Raw genomic sequence first — 17,980 nt, forward strand, 5'->3', positions numbered from 1 at the left:
TTTGTGGCAGACTTGACTGGAGTTGAAATCTGAGAAAATCAGGCTTGTCTAAGACAAGAAAGCTTCGCATTAAAACTGCAGAAGGACCTGCTGTTCCAGCAGTGCACAATAAATGGTTGGATACTAAAGCCTGAAAGTAGATTCATATGAATGTGCACAAATATATGTGCACTGCAATGTTATGCGTCAGCTCCGCAAAACCATACTAAACTTATAAAACACAGCATTCTGGCCTATGTTGAAGTGTAAAAAGAACACTGGCAGTCCTTGTAAAAATGGAGCAAATAGTGGTGCTCCTAGAGAAGTGCATCATATATTGTACAAAGCTTAAAAAGCTTGAATGTTGTTATAAGGGAAGTTTTGAGATCAGGCCCAATATTCAAAAATTATGGTGGGAAATACAAACATGACTGATGCACACAATACCTAAGAAAACGATTTAGCGCAGGAGCTCCTATGCATGTGAATAGTGAAATCGTTTTTCTCGGCAACCACGGTACTAAACTTGATGATGTTTGTTACATTTAAAACATTTTTAATTGTTGTTACTTACATTTAGGCCATCAATTTTTATTAAGAATGGTTGAAAATTGCACAATTTGAAAAAAAACTAGCAACCACAATTCTGTTCTGCAAGTGGGAATTGGCCTCGAGCTTTAGCTAAGGACCAACTCAGATTTCCCTCCTTAAATACGTGTGAAATTCCTAAGTGGCTTTGAGACAACCACAGGGCTATTTTGAATTAAATTTGTAGCATTTGAGAAAGTTAAGGTCTAGCGGTTGTAGGAAGAATTTCAATTCAGAGCCTAAAGTAAAAATTATTGAAAATAGGCAGGTTTAAAGAAAAGTAAAAGCACGAAGTTTAATAATCCCCGACTCCTCAATAAAAACACATATCGCAGTTCTGCAGACTGGATCAGCTATGTCTTAAGTCAAGGAATTTGATATATGAATTTACAGCTTACGTGAAATGCTCCAATGTTTATAAGCATTTTGCACGTCCTACTCACAAATTAATGATTGTATTTTAGAGCAATGTACGATAAGTCAATTTGGCCAAGTTTAGTTATGGATTAGGTGCAACTAACAGAACTGTGATATCGTTTTTTTAGTAAGAGTTGTTAACTTAATGGCTTCGTTTCTTGAAATTTTCGTGGATTTGTATAAAATGTCACCTGAATAAAAAATGTTACATCATGCTTGTGCTATGCGAATGGCGCTTTTTTTAATAACGTGTTTACTTTGATGTAATAATGCTTTCTCATTTTACCTAATTCCTTCCTGGAGGCATAAGGCTTTAGTAAGGTATAAACAAAGAAATGTAAATAATTTATTACGTAAATAAATAAATAATGTCGTTTGTCTCAGCATTCCAGCATACCACCAGCATGACCTGTATGGAGCTTTGGCTACTGCTCACATGTTGCAAGTTCATTCTTACATGATCGCCCACTATTTTCACTTCCCGGTAAAGCAGCGAGGAAAGGCTAGTTTTTAACCTCGTTGGTTCCGCCTGGTACTCCGCCATGGTGAAGCCTGCAAAATACAATTGAAAATCATTTGTTTTTTGGTTTTTTGCACAAAAATGGTGGATAAATATGATGGTGGATTTTTTTAGTTATCGAAACAATCACCAATTTCTAATCTACAATCAGTGTATGCACGCTCGTGAGCAAAAGTATATGGACCACAAGGTCGCCAAGATAACTGAATGTCTTTGTAATTAACAAGCACAAACTTGAATTGATGAGTATACTGAAAAGTGTGAAATGCCAAGTTTGGACTGCGCCCCCCCCCCGTTCTCAATTTCCCATTGCTTTCACAGGTAGAGGAAAAAATCGGCTTTATCACTCAACCCCTGGTCCGCATAATTTTGTCTCCAAGGCGCATGTTGAGGCACTGGCCAGTCTGCCCCATGTACGTTTGACCAAATATGCATATGATCACAGAAATAGACAACGCTACCCCTGACAGACACAAGACAAATTTCATGGTATCTTTAATAAAGCAAGTCTCACTGGCCAGGGTGCATTTCTTAGTTCACTTGTAGACTCCTATGCATATATATTTCTAACGAAAAATAAAGCAGGCAGGATATGCATGGCAGTCCGTAAGCGAACTGAGAAAGGCACGCAGGCAAGGGCGGCTTGCCTCGGTGAGAAATACCACCAAATCTGTCTATTATGTGTCACCCCAGGTAGTGTACTGTATTCCTTTCACATGTGGTCAAACTTACATAGGGCAAACTGGCCGGTGCCTAAACATCTGCCTAAGAGATGACCATATTTCACTCAAAAGACCAGTATGCTTGTCCAACTTGGCCATGCATTGTCACAACAGGGCATAATGTAGGATTAAGATTGTTCATCTCTTTTCACCCACACTGAAAAATTAAACAGAGAAATCAGTGAGGCATGCCACATAAATAAGAAGACATGTGTTAGCCAGCTCTCATTAATAATGCAGGAAAAAAAGATATCTTTTCTAGATGACAAGGGATGAAAATCAGTCTGCCTATTTATTACTGAAGTAACTGAGCAGAGCGAATACTCACCTTCATATTTATTTTCAGCGAATTCAAGCTAATCAAATGTGTATTTGCCAGACACAGTTGTTCTGGGAACAAGACAGAAATACCTGGCAAGATATTAATGATAAACAATGGTGTCCACGCTGCGTGCGACTTGTGACATATTTGGCAAACTACACTACAAGGTCTTACATGCACAGGTAACTGCATCAGCTTGTAGCACAAACAGGAAAAAATATGGAAATAAATGCGACAGCATAGGAAACAGTTTTAAGACAATATAACTAAACTAAAAAGCGATAAACATACCGTGTACTAAGCAAAATAAAATTTATCTTGCAGGCAAGCAATTTATGCAGGAAAAAAATACTAAACACCAGGACATGTTAGGTCTAGTTTTCTACAGAACATGATAATGTGTGCATAATCTTTACGCACTCATGTAAGTTGAATACAGTTGCACAAATATTTATCCTTTTCAGTAAACTGCGTAATAATGTGTCGCTAAACTGAACCATGAATGATACCAAGATACAACTTTGTTGGAACATGTACATTTCATACATACCTGACATGAGCATCCAGCCGTGCTGCTGCAGGCACTCATATGGGGTCTGCATTTCTGGGGGCTCCTCCTTTTAGTGGACACTGTTGCGGGCCACGGCCTCACCACTACAAAATGAGTTCTGTGTTAGCTTATAGCAGCGGAACAATAAAGCTGCCATATCATGAACACATGCAAGGAACACCTAAAATGGTCACGAAAACAATGTCTGCACTAGTACAGGATGGCAAGAGAGCAAAAGGTCGAAATTATTGAATGTCTTGATAATATTTCATCAAAGTAAAATTTTGGGCACGTCGCACCTGCACATTACAATGTATTTTAAAATTTTTTAGAGTCGTTTTTTTATTATTTAGATTAAGCAACTTCCTCTGTCATGTTTATTTATGTCAAAGTTATGTCAACACAGCTTGTCATGAAAAGAAAGCTATACTAGTAAGTAGCAAGCTGTGATTGGCTAACATTTTTTTTTCCTGCTGCTCGTAAACCTAAAACCTCGTAAGCAGAGATTATCCACAACGTCGAAGCATTTATAAGCAAGGAAACGTCATTGAAATAATCGGTGAAGACGCAGGTGGATCGTTACTACACAATTGGAGCCGGGAGCTCACGCACAGGTTCGCAATATGAACACGATGATTTCCGAACGTAACCTATCTCAGCGGAAGAAAACGCTTATCAGGATTATCAATTCCGCATTGTGGCAACAAATTTGCGTAACCAAATTCTGACAACCAGTGCGCCGCAAGCATCAGCACAGGTTTCACTGTTGTCGTGGGTGTTCTATTTCCTACGTCCGCAAGGCACTCTATGCACACGATAAGCACGCACAACACATGTGTAGTTACCAAGTACGATTGCTTACCTTTTGAACAGTACGATGAGATCGAAAAGAGCTCTCCGAGTTGCGAGTGCTGCGTCGACGATTTTGATCCCAGCATACATGCCGTTGCGTAATGGACGAGCAGAGGCACGCTAATAATACACATTTCATTGCGACGTCTATAAAACTTTCCACGACCACCAAAGACAAAGGGAACACACTCCACGGCATGAAAATCGTTGGTCCGCATTTGCCTGGCGCGCCACGCATACGGCGAGTTTGGAGCCAGACGCAGGATATCTTCCGGCACTTTCGTGCACGCGAACTACACCACATTTCCTTACGGCAAACCTAAAAAACGTTGCAGTGGCTTAGCTCGGCTATGCCAGGATATACGTAGCGTTAGCAAAGGTTCAGCTGATTATTCTTAGCTTTCCTGGTTGTCTAGATTGTCAATGATTAGCTTGATTGTCATGCTTACTGCTGCTCCAATGACACACACAAACGCCAGTCAGAAGCGCAGCGGCTCCAGCGCAGTGTCAGACGGCGACTGCACAGCGAGCGCGCCGGCGCCAGCAGTGATGTTCCGTACTGCGCCTAAAAATTCCCTTTCCGAGACATGAAAATTCCCTATTTCGGGCATTTTTCCCTGCATATGTCTAAAAAAAATCCCCGGATTTTTCCCTGCACTAACGAATTATATCTTATTGCTGCCAGGTGTTTCGTGGTTTTAGCATGCTTCAGAAGATCGCTCTTACCGCACTTGATTGTCACGCCACAGGCTTTGCACTTCGCCCCGGTAGTCGTGTGCTCTACAAGCCATCCTTTAAATTCCGGCATGCTGAGCCACTCCGAGCGAAACAACTTCACGAACTTTTTTCTCGTTTGCTTTGCCTGTTTAGGATTTGATGGTCCGGAGCCGTCATCCATGCTGTCATCGGAGCCCATAGTTTATGACAAAACAACTGACGCAAGCAAAACGTTCAAATAAACATCCGATTGCCGCTCCTCTGCTCCTATTTTGATTATTCTTTGGATTGGATGCTTGTGGCTTGTTGCCCATTCATAACGAAACAATAAGCTCTTCCACTACGATGTCACGTAGCAATCTCGGAGCCCATGTGCTGTGAATACGTTGTGGAAATGTTGGTTCCGAATCAAACACGCAAAGTAAACAAGAAATCGCTTTATATAAGTAACAATAACGAATCTCAAAGGCTATGCTTTTGCCTGCTGCATGCGCCGGAAACAATTGCAGAATCCGAAAGCGCATCGTGTCGCTATGTTTTGGACATTATGGGGGAATTTCACCATTCCAGAAATTCCCTGCAATATTGCGAAGATTCCCTTTTTCCCTTTTATCCAAAATGACGGCTGAAAATTCCCTGAAAAAGGGAAAATTCCCTGCACGGAACATCACTGGGCGCCAGTGCGTCTACCACGGCTACGACGTCACTCCTCTGGAATGCGCAGACCGGCGGTGGTGAGTCACTCGCGGCGGCGGCGGAGTGCGCGAGAGGTGCCGGCTCCGGTGGCACCGGTGCGCAAGCCGTATGACATCACTGATCCTTGCGCATGCGCAGCACGGCTCTTGATGTGCCGCGCGAAACGGGCTTGGCTAGGCCAGTGTAGCTAACGCTACAAAACACACGATCAAACAAACACATCGAAGCAGCGTGCACTACCAACCGGCACATTCAAGACGGAGGAATAACAACACGCCTTATTTACCGGTCTCGTGGGACCGGCGTCGCCAGCGCCGTCTGTATACTTGTGAGGCTGTTGTGGCATCCGTGATGCAAGCAATAATAACCCCTACAGCACGTTTTTTGCCATTTTGTGCCCAATTACGTATATACGTTGCGAGACAAAAAGAACCATCGACCAGTCTATATCGTACGCTACAGTTTAGCGCAGGAAGAAATTCCGCAACCTGTTCTCGCTTTTGAATCGCTTATGCCGCAAGCAGCCTTCAAAAGCATGGCCTTCGAGATCTGGTTATGTGATCCTGAGGAATCCGTCGCTGGGGGGCGTGATTTGAACGATTTCAACTCCGATCACCTGTCTTAAAGCACCTAAATGACATTTCCCGCAGCCGTTAGCAGCGCTACCTGCGCCGTAACTTCGTTTTAAGTAGCTTCCTGCGGTCTTCAACATTAATGTAGCCCAGAAATTTTTGACACAATCTCGGAGGTACACATGGCAGTGTACGATGTTTCCGTGCGCTTTGTAATTGTCCGTCGCAAAGCAACAATATACGATGGTTCTTAATTTTGCTCGTGTGGCGCAGGTTATACCATGTCGTCCGTATCTTGCTTTCGTGTCGGTGTGTTTATCGTGCGCGGATTGCACTCATGTCGTTCGTGACTTCTCCGAGTATCGTACGACCTACGAAGATTCCTCGAAAAAACCGCGTGTCTCAGCAGCGTGCATGCGTCGCATTTAGTGACGTAGGCCAAAATGTGTGGCGGCGTTCAGTGTGTTTTCTGCCAAGTGCTGCAGTCACTGCGTTCCAGCAGATAGACGTGGCTGCTTACGCTTAGTTTTGTTTATGTGTTCCTTGGTCGTCTTAGTGATTTACCTGCATCGGCGATAGAAACCACAATGCGCTTCGTTGACGTTACTTTGTGTAATTTCGCTTTTCGTTTTGTTCGCCTTCTTCAGTGATTGTAAAGATGCTCTTGCTTGATAGTAAAAACCTATGAAATGGGTTTGAAATAATCAGGCTTTTTATTCCTTGGAAATTGGCGCGAGTGGAAATTTTACAAGAGCTTAGCAACAGCTCTGTACATCGAGCGATAAAGCAAAATATCTAAACGTGTTACAGTACGTGAATCTTACTATTATGTGTCAATATCTCAGTACGTTCTCTGCTGAGGGCCTCCCACCACGTTAAAGGCAAATCAAGTTGTCCAATTCTCTCTGAACTAGCGTATATCATTTTTTTCACATCATTTGTTGCAAGCACAAAAATTTGCATGGGTGCACTGTTGTCTTTTCGAGTTAAAAAGACACTTTGAGATGTTATTCAGCAGTATTCGACACCTCCTATTGAAACGTTTATAGAGTGCAAATATAAAGTAATTCTATAGACAGGCCGCACGGTAGCTTCTTTAAGCGTCCTATAAACGTTCCTCTATAGAATTCAGTGCATATGCGAATACACACACTATAGAACGCTTATAGAGTGGGAATTGAGGGCCAGTCTATATGCCACAATAGAAGTGCTACGAACATTCCATAACATTGTTCTATAGAATTTAATACATATGCTGTCAATACACCCTCCATACACGGTGTTTCACGTAACTTGAGCCAAACTTTAAAAATCTGCAAATGCCACGTAGCTGGACCGAACTAACCGAACCAAGGTAATGTTGCTAGCCGTCGCTTGGAGATACTCGCATCATTTTTTGCATTCCACCTAATTAGATAATTAGTCTTAAATAATTATTCAACTTCTGAAATACTGCCGCGCGACTGGCCGCTCGAGGCACTTTGCGTGTATTCGCGGGCTTCTTTCATACTCGGAACAACACTTTATACAGCACGTATTGAGCAACAGAAATATGTGTCGGCAGTATTTCATGGTGCTCTGCAATTTTCTGATTGACAATTTTCATCTAATTAAAATATTTGAGAAGTTGATTAATTAATTAAGACTAAATATCGAATAGGCGGAATGTAAAAATAATTTGAGTATCTGAGGGCGACGGCAAACATTATTTTGGGTATCTCTCCAGCTACATTGCATTTGCATATTTTTATGTTTGGCACAAGGTAATTGAAACACCCTGAAGAATGCTTACAAAGCGGGAAAAGAGAGCCGCTGTATAGGACAGAACACATTAGAAGTGCGAGAAATTTTCTATAAACATTCTTCTATAGAATTTAGTACATATGATGTAAATGCAACCTCTATAAAACTTTTATAGAGGGCGAATGGAGAGCCAGTCTATAGACAGGCCGCATTAGAAGGGTTAAAAACGTTCTATAAGCATTCTTCTATAGAATTGAGTACATATGATGTCGACACACCCTCTATAGAACATTTATAGAGAGCGAATGGAGAAGCTGTCTATAGATAGGTGACATTAGAAGTGCTAAAAACGTTCTATAAACGTTCTTCTATAGAATTTAGTACATAAGATATCAATACACCCTCTACAGAACGTTTGTAGAGGGCGAATGGGAGAGCCAGTCTATAGACAAGCCGCATTAGAAGTGCTAAAAACGTTCCATAAACGTTTTTCTACAGAATTTAGTACATAAGATATCATAACCCTCTATAGAACGTCTATAGAAAGCCTATAGAAAGCCATTCTATAGAGAGGCCACATTAGAAGTTCTAAAGACGTTCTTTAAAAAATACTTTATAGAATTCAGTAATATAACGTCAATAACACCCTTTATTGCACTTTTATTGTGTGTGAAATGACATGTTTCTTAGACAGGTTGCTTTAAACTTCGTATAGAGATTCTATATGATACGACTCTATAGAGCGCGAGTTCCAATAGAGTCCTTTTTGACTTCATAGGAACTCATTAGGAGTTCTAAAGGAACTCTAAATTCATTTTCGTAAGGGCGTTACCTCAACCAGCGGTCTATGCGCTACTCATTCGCCCCCGACTACCCAGTGACCCAGGAAACGGTAGGTGGGAAAACCTACATATATACAAACATAGATAGATACTGGCCCCCGGAAAGCGCACAAGTAACCTATGAAGTGGTAATGAATTAACATCCCCCAAAACCCATCTCACTATGAAGGGTAAAACTAATTCGATTATCATTCTATAGTAAGGTATCGACGCAGCGTATTCCAACCGTCGAAACACGGTAAGTATAAGGCGTCTATGCCACCGGAATGCTCTCTCGCATTTTTTTATCTTTCTTTCTGGGGTTTTTACGTGCCAGAACCAGTTATGATTGTGAGGCACGCCATAGTGGAAAGCTCCGGAATAATTTTGACCACCTGGGGTTCTTTAACGTGCACTACAACGCAAGCACACGGGCGTTTTTCGCATTTCGCCTCTATCGAAATACGGCCGCCGCGGCCGGGATTCGATTCCGCAACCTCGTGCTTAGCAGCGCAACGCCTTGACTGACCGAGCCACCGTGGCGGGTGCACTTACCTCTCGGTACGCTACGCCATTCCCGTGGCGCGTGGGCGAATATATCATCACTCAAGTGTGTATGGTATATTACGCGGGTGCCACTCCGCCCAACACCGAAAAATATTAAATTATTTTCCTCGTCATTGAAGAGCGACACTACCATATGGCACATATTTAGCCCAGTTGTCGTCAACGCGTTACTTTTAAGAACGGCCTATACCCAATGGCGCATAGCCCGTGACTCAAGTTGGCATAAAAGAGGCTCATCTAAGAGGGGCGCATATCTCGTGGCACATACCCAGTGACCCAAGTTGGTCCGGTGGATGGTTTCGATCCCGGTTTCCTCAGAGCAGCAGCTCAATGATCCACCCAGTAGAGAATGGACTACCCAGTGAGCCAAGTTGGCGGGAAAACAGTTAGAGACACAGATAGACAGACAGTTAGGTAGATACATTAGATAGAGAGACCGCACCCCCCCCCCCCAAAGTGCCTGAAGTACCCGAAGAGTGCTAATCACACCAAAAACCACCTCAAATTTATCTGTTGCTGGGTGGTAGCAAACCCACGTCAGACAAGTGCGTCTTAATGGTGTATTGACAAAAGCGTGGACTTCACCGATGCGCCACTGGATTAGGCAGCTTGTTTATATAGAGAAGCGCCAGAAAGTACCGCGGCTGCACAATCGCTCCATACATGAGGCGTTTCCGCATTGGCTATACTGTGTGGCGCAATACATTGCCTTATTGCTAATCGCATCACATTCATCGTGAAATGTGTTCTGCCACATTTTTGCGTTCTGGAATCACTACAAACCCAAAAAGAATCCCGAGTTGTTATTTAATTTGGAGAAGTGGTGTGCTCCAGGGGCCGTATTCTGTAATGTTTCGGTTTTCGAAGAATTCAGTTTGGTGGTGGCGTCACGTTTTGGCGGTCCGCTGACGTAATTAGAACGTGAGGAAGGGCAGAGGCCATCGTGTGCAGTTTTTTTTTCTTGAAGTGAACGTCAAAAACCAAGGTAAAATGTAGCAATTAGGAACGCTTCTTGGTAAATAAAAAATATTTGCCTCGTGAATTCTTCGTCTGCCATCTGAAACGCGTCTTTTCGATGTCGAGGTCGTCGTTGTCTCTCACGGATGCTCGCTAAAAGCACGAACGCACGGGCCACAGGGATCACCATCGCCGCCATTTTGCCAGGAACACCGATCTCGCCGGTGCACACGGCACGCACGGGCTCTGCACGCGTCATACAGCGCCTTCGAATCACATCGAAGCACCTCGCACCACTTCGCTTCGTAGCAGACGCTAATTCGGTAGCCGCAAGATTGACATGTGCGTGACGTCGTCATATTATGCGTGTGCGTGCCGAGGCGATGGCGTCACCCAGGTGGCCACCAATCGCTGCTCGCAAAGCGAATTCTTCGAGAACGGAAGCGTCAGAGAATGCGGACCCTGGTTAGAAAATTTTAGAATTTTCGGAAAGGAAAGAGGAGAGAAATCGCAAAGATGAAGACAGGCAAACAGAGCTAAAACACCTCACTCTTCACATTCCAGAGGCCGCGTGTTCAGAAAATACCTTGAACATAAGGAAAACAGTCTCGTCCAAAGTGGTACTAAATATTTACCACTGATCAAATTTTAAACGAAGGCTGTGACAGAATAGGCGAGGAAACGTCGACTGAATTGCGGCTGTTCATATGGGAATGGGCACAGTGTATTCAGCGCTCATTCAGGAACGGCTCAGGCGTGCCAAGTATTCGTGCCTATACTGATGGGTTCCGCAATAGGGTGGCTGAAGGGTGAGTTCTTGATTACTGCTTGCATAAGGGTAACTCCCTCAAATGTTTTTGCTGTCTTGGTTCGCCTTTACAAAAAACGTTGACAGTCACTTCAGTACACGATAAAGAGGATGAAGGCAAAAGCCTGCGCACTCACGAGACATTCATTAAATTACTTTGACATTCTCCTTCAAATGTGTTGTTACTTCATATTACTTGTTTTCTCTTTACCTGTTCTCTTCTTCGGTGGCCTTGAGTCGCCACTGGTTATGCGTGGTTAATGGCACGTTAGAACGGTCGTGGCTTTCTCTTTCTTTTTTTTTCGTCTACATTCTTGTAGCGCCGCCAGAATGACAGGGACACGGAAAGGCACATTAGACAAACACACCGCCCAACTTTCACCAGCGTATTTGTTTCCAGTTGTCGAAAGTGTACTTATACTCCTCAAAACGTTCTAAGACACGTGTACATTGCTCAACAAATATGAACGAAACCGGGAAAAGCACACGTAGACACTTTTGTGGCCATGCTGATTATTTAGAACGGTGTCCGCTCAACTCGAACAGGGATAATCTAGCTCTTTTATTGTTAAAGAAATAGATGGCTTACTGGCGCATGTGTCACCAAATGTGGCTATGTTGGTAGCCTCCATAGTCATCTCGATCTTGCTTCTACTCATGATAACTGTTTGTTTAATGTGTCTGAGACGTCACCTGATACGTCACTTGAATTTTGGTTACCTGCCGTGGTTGCTTAGTGGCTGTGATGTTAGTCTTCTAAGCACGACGTCGCGGGATCAAATCCCGGCCACGGCGGCCGTATTTCGATGGGGCGAAAACACCCGTGTTCTTAGATTTTGGTGCACGTTAAAGAACCCCAGGTGGTCCAAAATATTCCGGATTCCCCCACTACGGCGTGCCTCATAATGAAATCGTGGTATTGGCAGGTAAAACCCCCGTAATTTAATTAATTAAATTTTGGTGCCACAACGCCTGACGATCGTCGGATTTTCCGACCCATGAGTCATCTAAAGCTTTCGCCTTATAATGTGTCGGTCAACATCGTCTGTGCTGCACATATGGTTTTAGAACGTGACCCCCCAGACAAAACATAACTTAGTTTCACGTCAAAATAGTTGTGGATGGTGCGCGAACCACGCGTTTCCTATGCCGTCTGTTCAGTTCCCCTCAAAGAAGTGAAAACGTTGTGCATTATTACGCTGGTTGCGTGACTGACGCATAATATCTGCGCATCGGTTCCTCTGATTGGCTCACGCGGCCCCACTTGCAATGCAACAAAATCTGCACTACAAGTACATTTTTTGGCGGAGTACAAATACACGTGTGCTTTTGCATTCCGGGAACATCCCCGCCGTGGTTGCTCAGTGGCTATGGTGTTGGGCTGCTGAGCACAAGGTCGCGGGATCGAATCCCGGCCTCGGCGGCCGCATTTTCGATGGGGGCGAAATGCGAAAACACACGTGTACTTAGATTTAGGTGCACGTTAAAGACCCCAGGTGGTCCAAATTTCCGGAGTCCCCCACTACGGCGTGCCTCATAATCAGATCGTGGTTTTGGCACGTAAAATCCCATAATTTTAATTTTAAATTCAGTAGGACGAACAAACTGGAAGCGTTTCCTTATTATGAAAGCCATCTTTGAAAGTCGACGTACCGCCGCCACCGCGAATTCTGCGCGAGGGCTCCGAAATGCGTAGCGCGCCGAGCGAACGCTGAGAATTGTTCCGTCGCTTGCCGCCCACTCAGTGCCAAAATCGGTGACTAAAGTGGCGAGAGGTTCATTGAAGAGGCGCCCACACCCAACGGCACATACCTTGTCACCCAAGATGCATAAAAGACGTTCATTGAACACCGGCACAGACCGAATGGCACCACCCAGTGCTTCAAGCCGGCGTCAACGATTTCTTCCACCAGCGGTACCTACGCAGTCCCGCAACTACGGCGACCATGTCGGCGTGAAAGTGGTTCGTTGAAGAGCGGCACGTACGCAGTGAGCCAAGTTGGTTCGATTGTTGGTTTTGAGCCCCGCCCTTACAAAAATTTTAATGTGTCTTTTTAGAAAGTCTTTTGAACTTGTCGATAGAATTCTATTGTGTTTATTTTTACTCCTTATGAATTTTCCATAGAGTTCCAACAGTTTGTATTGGCCACCGCATTCTTATATGAACTCTGAAGACACAATTCTATAACATTCCTACCGAGTTCCTTTTAAGATCTTAAAGACGCAATTCTAAAGAACATTCCTACGGAGTTCCTTTAAGATCCTAAAGACAAATTTCTATAGAACATTGCTATGGAGTTCCTTTTAAGATTGTAAAGACAAATTTCTATGGAGCGTTTCTACGGAGTTCCTTTAAAGATGCTAAAGACCAATTTCTTTAGAACATTTCTCTGCAGTTGCTTTACAGACCCCAAAAGACAAATCTCTATAAACCTATGTCGATGTTGTAATGTGTTTGTACTTGCTGAGTTCTAGAGAACTGTACTGTAGGCATTAACGATTACAGTAAATGCAGTGTCAAAAATAATAGGCACTACAACCACAAAGTGATCTGTTTTAAATGTTTATTGCACTCAGACTAGATACATGCATCATACATACTACATACACACTTCAGAACAGTCTGCATACATGCTTCAGCCTAGAACTTGCAACTGTAGCTGCCAAGGCGCTTCACGGATCAAGCTGGTGGTGCTAACATACGAATACAGGAAAAGAATTTGTGGCAGACTTGACTGGAGTTGAAATCTGAGAAAATCAGGCTGTCTAAGACAAGAAAGCTTCGCATTAAAACTGCAGAAGGACCTGCTGTTCCAGCAGTGCACAATAAATGGTGGATACTAAAGCCTGAAAGTAGATTCATATGATGTGCACAAATATATGTGCACTGCAATGTTATGCGTCAGCTCCGCAAAACCTACTAAACTTATAAAACACAGCATTCTGGCCTATGTTGAAGTGTAAAAAGAACACTGGCAGTCCTTGTAAAAATGGAGCAAATAGTGGTGCTCCTAGAGAAGTGCATCATATTGTACAAAGCTTAAAAAGCTTGATGTTGTTATAGGGAAGTTTTGAGATCGGCCCAATATTCAAAATTATGGTGGGAAATACAAACATGACTGATGCACACAATACCTAAGAAAACGATTTAGCGCAGGAGCTCCTATGCATGTGGAATAGGTGAAATCGTTTTCTCGGCAACCACGGTACTAAACTTGATGATGTTTTGTTACATTTAAAACATTTTTAATTGTGTTACTTACATTTAGGCCATCAATTTTTATTAAGAATGGTTGAAAATTGCACAATTTGAAAAAAACTAGCAACCACAATTCTGTTCTGCAAGTGGAATTGGCCTCGAGCTTAGCTAAGGACCAACTCAGATTTCCCTCCTTAAATACGTGTGAAATTCCTAATGGCTTTGAGACAACCACAGGGCATTTTGAATTAAATTTGTAGCATTTGAGAAAGTTAAGGTCGTAGCGGTTGTAGGAAGAATTTCAATTCAGAGCCTAAAGTAAAATTATTGAAAATAGGCAGTTTAAAGAAAGTAAAAGCACGAAGTTTAATAATCCCCGACTCCTCAATAAAACACATATCGCAGTTCTGCAGACTGGATCAGCTATGTCTTAAGTCAAGGAATTTGATATATGAATTTACAGCTTACGTGAAATGCTCCAATGTTTATAAGCATTTTGCACGTCCTACTCACAAATTAATGATTGTTTTTAGAGCAATGTACGATAAGTCAATTTGGCCAAGTTGTTGTATGGATTAGGTGCAACTAACAGAACTGTGATATCGTTTTTTTAGTAAGTTGTTAACTTGCTTCGTTTCTTGAAATTTTCGTGGATTTGTATAAAATGTCACCTGAATAAAAATGTTACATCATGCTTGTGCTATGCGAATGGCGCTTTTTTTAATAACGTGTTTACTTTGATGTAATAATGCTTTCTCATTTTACCTAATTCCTTCCTGGAGGCATAAGGCTTTAGTAAGGTATAAACAAAGAAATGTAATAATTTATTACGTAAATAAATAAATAATGTCGTTTGTCTCAGCATTCCAGCATACCACCAGCATGACCTGTATGGAGCTTGGCTACTGCTCACATGTTGCAAGTTCATTCTTACATGATCGCCCTATTTTCACTTCCCTAAAGCAGCGAGGAAAGGCTAGTTTTTTAACCTCGTTGGTTCCGCCTGGTACTCCGCCATGGTGAAGCCTGCAAAATACAATTGAAAATCATTTGTTTTTTGGTTTTTTGCACAAAAATGGTGGATAATATGATGGTGGATTTTTTTAGTTATCGAAACAATCACCAATTTCTAATCTACAATCAGTGTATGCACGCTCGTGAGCAAGTATATGGACCACAAGGTCGCCAAGATACTGAATGTCTTTGTAATTAACAAGCACAAACTTGAATTGAGAGTATACTGAAAAGTGTGAAATGCCAAGTTTGGACTGCGCCCCCCCCCCGTTCTCAATTTCCCATTGCTTTCACAGGTAGAGGAAAAATCGGCTTTATCACTCAACCCCTGGTCCGCATAATTTTGTCTCCAAGGCGCATGTTGAGGCACTGGCAGTCTGCCCCATGTACGTTTGACCAATATGCTATGATCACAGAAATAGACAACGCTACCCCTGACGACACAAGACAAATTTCATGGTATCTTTTAAAGCAAGTCCCTGGCCAGGGTGCATTCTTAGTTCACTTGTAGACTCCTATGCATATACTATTTCTAACGAAAAATAAGCAGGCAGGATATGCATGGCAGTCCGTAAGCGAACTGAGAAGGCACGCAGGCAAGGGCGGCTGCCTCGGTGAGAAATACCACCAAATCTGTCTATTATGTGCACCACCAGGTAGTGTACTGTATTCCTTTCACATGTGGTCAAACTTACATAGTGCAAACTGGCCGTGCCTAAACATCTGCCTAAGAGATGACCATATTTCACTCAAAAGACCAGTATGCTTGTCCAACTTGGCCATGCATTGTCACAACAGGGCATAATGTAGGATTAAGATTGTTCATCTCTTTTCCACCCACCTGAAAATTAAACGAGAAATCAGTGAGGCATGCCACATAATAAGAAGACATGTGTTAGCCAGCTCTCATTATAATGCAGGAAAAAAGATATCTTTCTAGATGACAAGGGATGAAAATCAGTCTGCCTATTATTACTGAGGAACTGAGCAGAGCGAACTCACCTTCATAATTTATTTTCAGCGAATTCAAGCTAATCAAATGTATTTGCCAGACACAGTTGTTCTGGGAACAAGACAGAAATACCTGGCAAGATATTAATGATAAACAATGGTGTCCACGCTGGCGTGCGACTTGTGACATATTTGGCAAACTACACTACAAGGCTTACATGCACAGGTAACTGCATCAGCTTGTAGCACAAACAGGAAAAATGGAAATAAATGCGACAGCATAGAAACGTTTAAGACAATATAACTAAACTAAAAGCGATAAACATACCGTGTACTAAGCAAAATAAAATTTATCTTGCAGGCAAGCAATTTATGCAGGAAAAAATACTAAACACCAGGACATGTTAGGTCTAGTTTTCTACTAAAACAGATAATGTGTGCATAATCTTTACGCACTCATGTAAGTTGAATACAGTTGCACAAATATTTATCCTTTTCAGTAAACTGCGTAATAATGTGTCGCTAAACTGAACCATGAATGATACCAAGATACAACTTTGTTGGAACATGTACATTTCATACATACCTGACATGAGCATCCAGCCGTGCTGCTGCAGGCACTCATATGGGGTCTGCATTTCTGGGGGCTCCTCCTTTTAGTGGACACTGTTGCGGGCCACGGCCTCACCACTACAAAATGAGTTCTGTGTTAGCTTATAGCAGCGGAACAATAAAGCTGCCATATCATGAACACATGCAAGGAACACCTAAAATGGTCACGAAAACAATGTCTGCACTAGTACAGGATGGCAAGAGAGCAAAAGGTCGAAATTATTGAATGTCTTGATAATATTTCATCAAAGTAAAATTTTGGGCACGTCGCACCTGCACATTACAATGTATTTTAAAATTTTTTAGAGTCGTTTTTTTATTATTTAGATTAAGCAACTTTCCTCTGTCATGTTTATTTATGTCAAAGTTATGTCAACACAGCTTGTCATGAAAAGAAAGCTATACTAGTAAGTAGCAAGCTGTGATTGGCTAACATTTTTTTTTCCTGCTGCTCGTAAACCTAAAACCTCGTAAGCAGAGATTATCCACAACGTCGAAGCATTTATAAGCAAGGAAACGTCATTGAAATAATCGGTGAAGACGCAGGTGGATCGTTACTACACAATTGGAGCCGGGAGCTCACGCACAGGTTCGCAATATGAACACGATGATTTCCGAACGTAACCTATCTCAGCGGAAGAAAACGCTTATCAGGATTATCAATTCCGCATTGTGGCAACAAATTTGCGTAACCAAATTCTGACAACCAGTGCGCCGCAAGCATCAGCACAGGTTTCACTGTTGTCGTGGGTGTTCTATTTCCTACGTCCGCAAGGCACTCTATGCACACGATAAGCACGCACAACACATGTGTAGTTACCAAGTACGATTGCTTACCTTTTGAACAGTACGATGAGATCGAAAAGAGCTCTCCGAGTTGCGAGTGCTGCGTCGACGATTTTGATCCCAGCATACATGCCGTTGCGTAATGGACGAGCAGAGGCACGCTAATAATACACATTTCATTGCGACGTCTATAAAACTTTCCACGACCACCCAAGACAAAGGGAACACACTCCACGGCATGAAAATCGTTGGTCCGCATTTGCCTGGCGCGCCACGCATACGGCGAGTTTGGAGCCAGACGCAGGATATCTTCCGGCACTTTCGTGCACGCGAACTACACCACATTTCCTTACGGCAAACCTAAAAAACGTTGCAGTGGCTTAGCTCGGCTATGCCAGGATATACGTAGCGTTAGCAAAGGTTCAGCTGATTATTCTTAGCTTTCCTGGTTGTCTAGATTGTCAATGATTAGCTTGATTGTCATGCTTACTGCTGCTCCAATGACACACACAAACGCCAGTCAGAAGCGCAGCGGCTCCAGCGCAGTGTCAGACGGCGACTGCACAGCGAGCGCGCCGGCGCCAGCA

The 17,980-nt window shown here is 42.8% G+C and overlaps 1 long non-coding RNA gene across 3 annotated transcripts; it reads right to left on the minus strand.

The window, feature by feature from the left end:
• Positions 1-17,756, minus strand: LOC119453674 (uncharacterized). 3 transcript variants are annotated; one of them, XR_007465011.1, is made up of 3 exons: positions 17,445-17,756; positions 3,099-3,202; positions 1-1,536 (listed from the first exon to the last, which is right to left on the minus strand). It is a non-coding gene; the product is annotated as an uncharacterized LOC119453674 (long non-coding RNA). The 3 variants fall into 3 exon arrangements; XR_007465010.1 differs by lacking the exon at positions 3,099-3,202 and adding an exon at positions 16,582-16,685; XR_005192383.2 differs by lacking the exon at positions 17,445-17,756 and adding an exon at positions 3,961-4,103 and having other exon boundaries at positions 2-1,536.
• Positions 17,757-17,980: the final 224 nt, after the last annotated feature.

Source organism: Dermacentor silvarum, chromosome 1 (genome assembly GCF_013339745.2).
Source record: "Dermacentor silvarum isolate Dsil-2018 chromosome 1, BIME_Dsil_1.4, whole genome shotgun sequence".
Lineage (NCBI taxonomy): Eukaryota > Metazoa > Arthropoda > Arachnida > Ixodida > Ixodidae > Dermacentor > Dermacentor silvarum.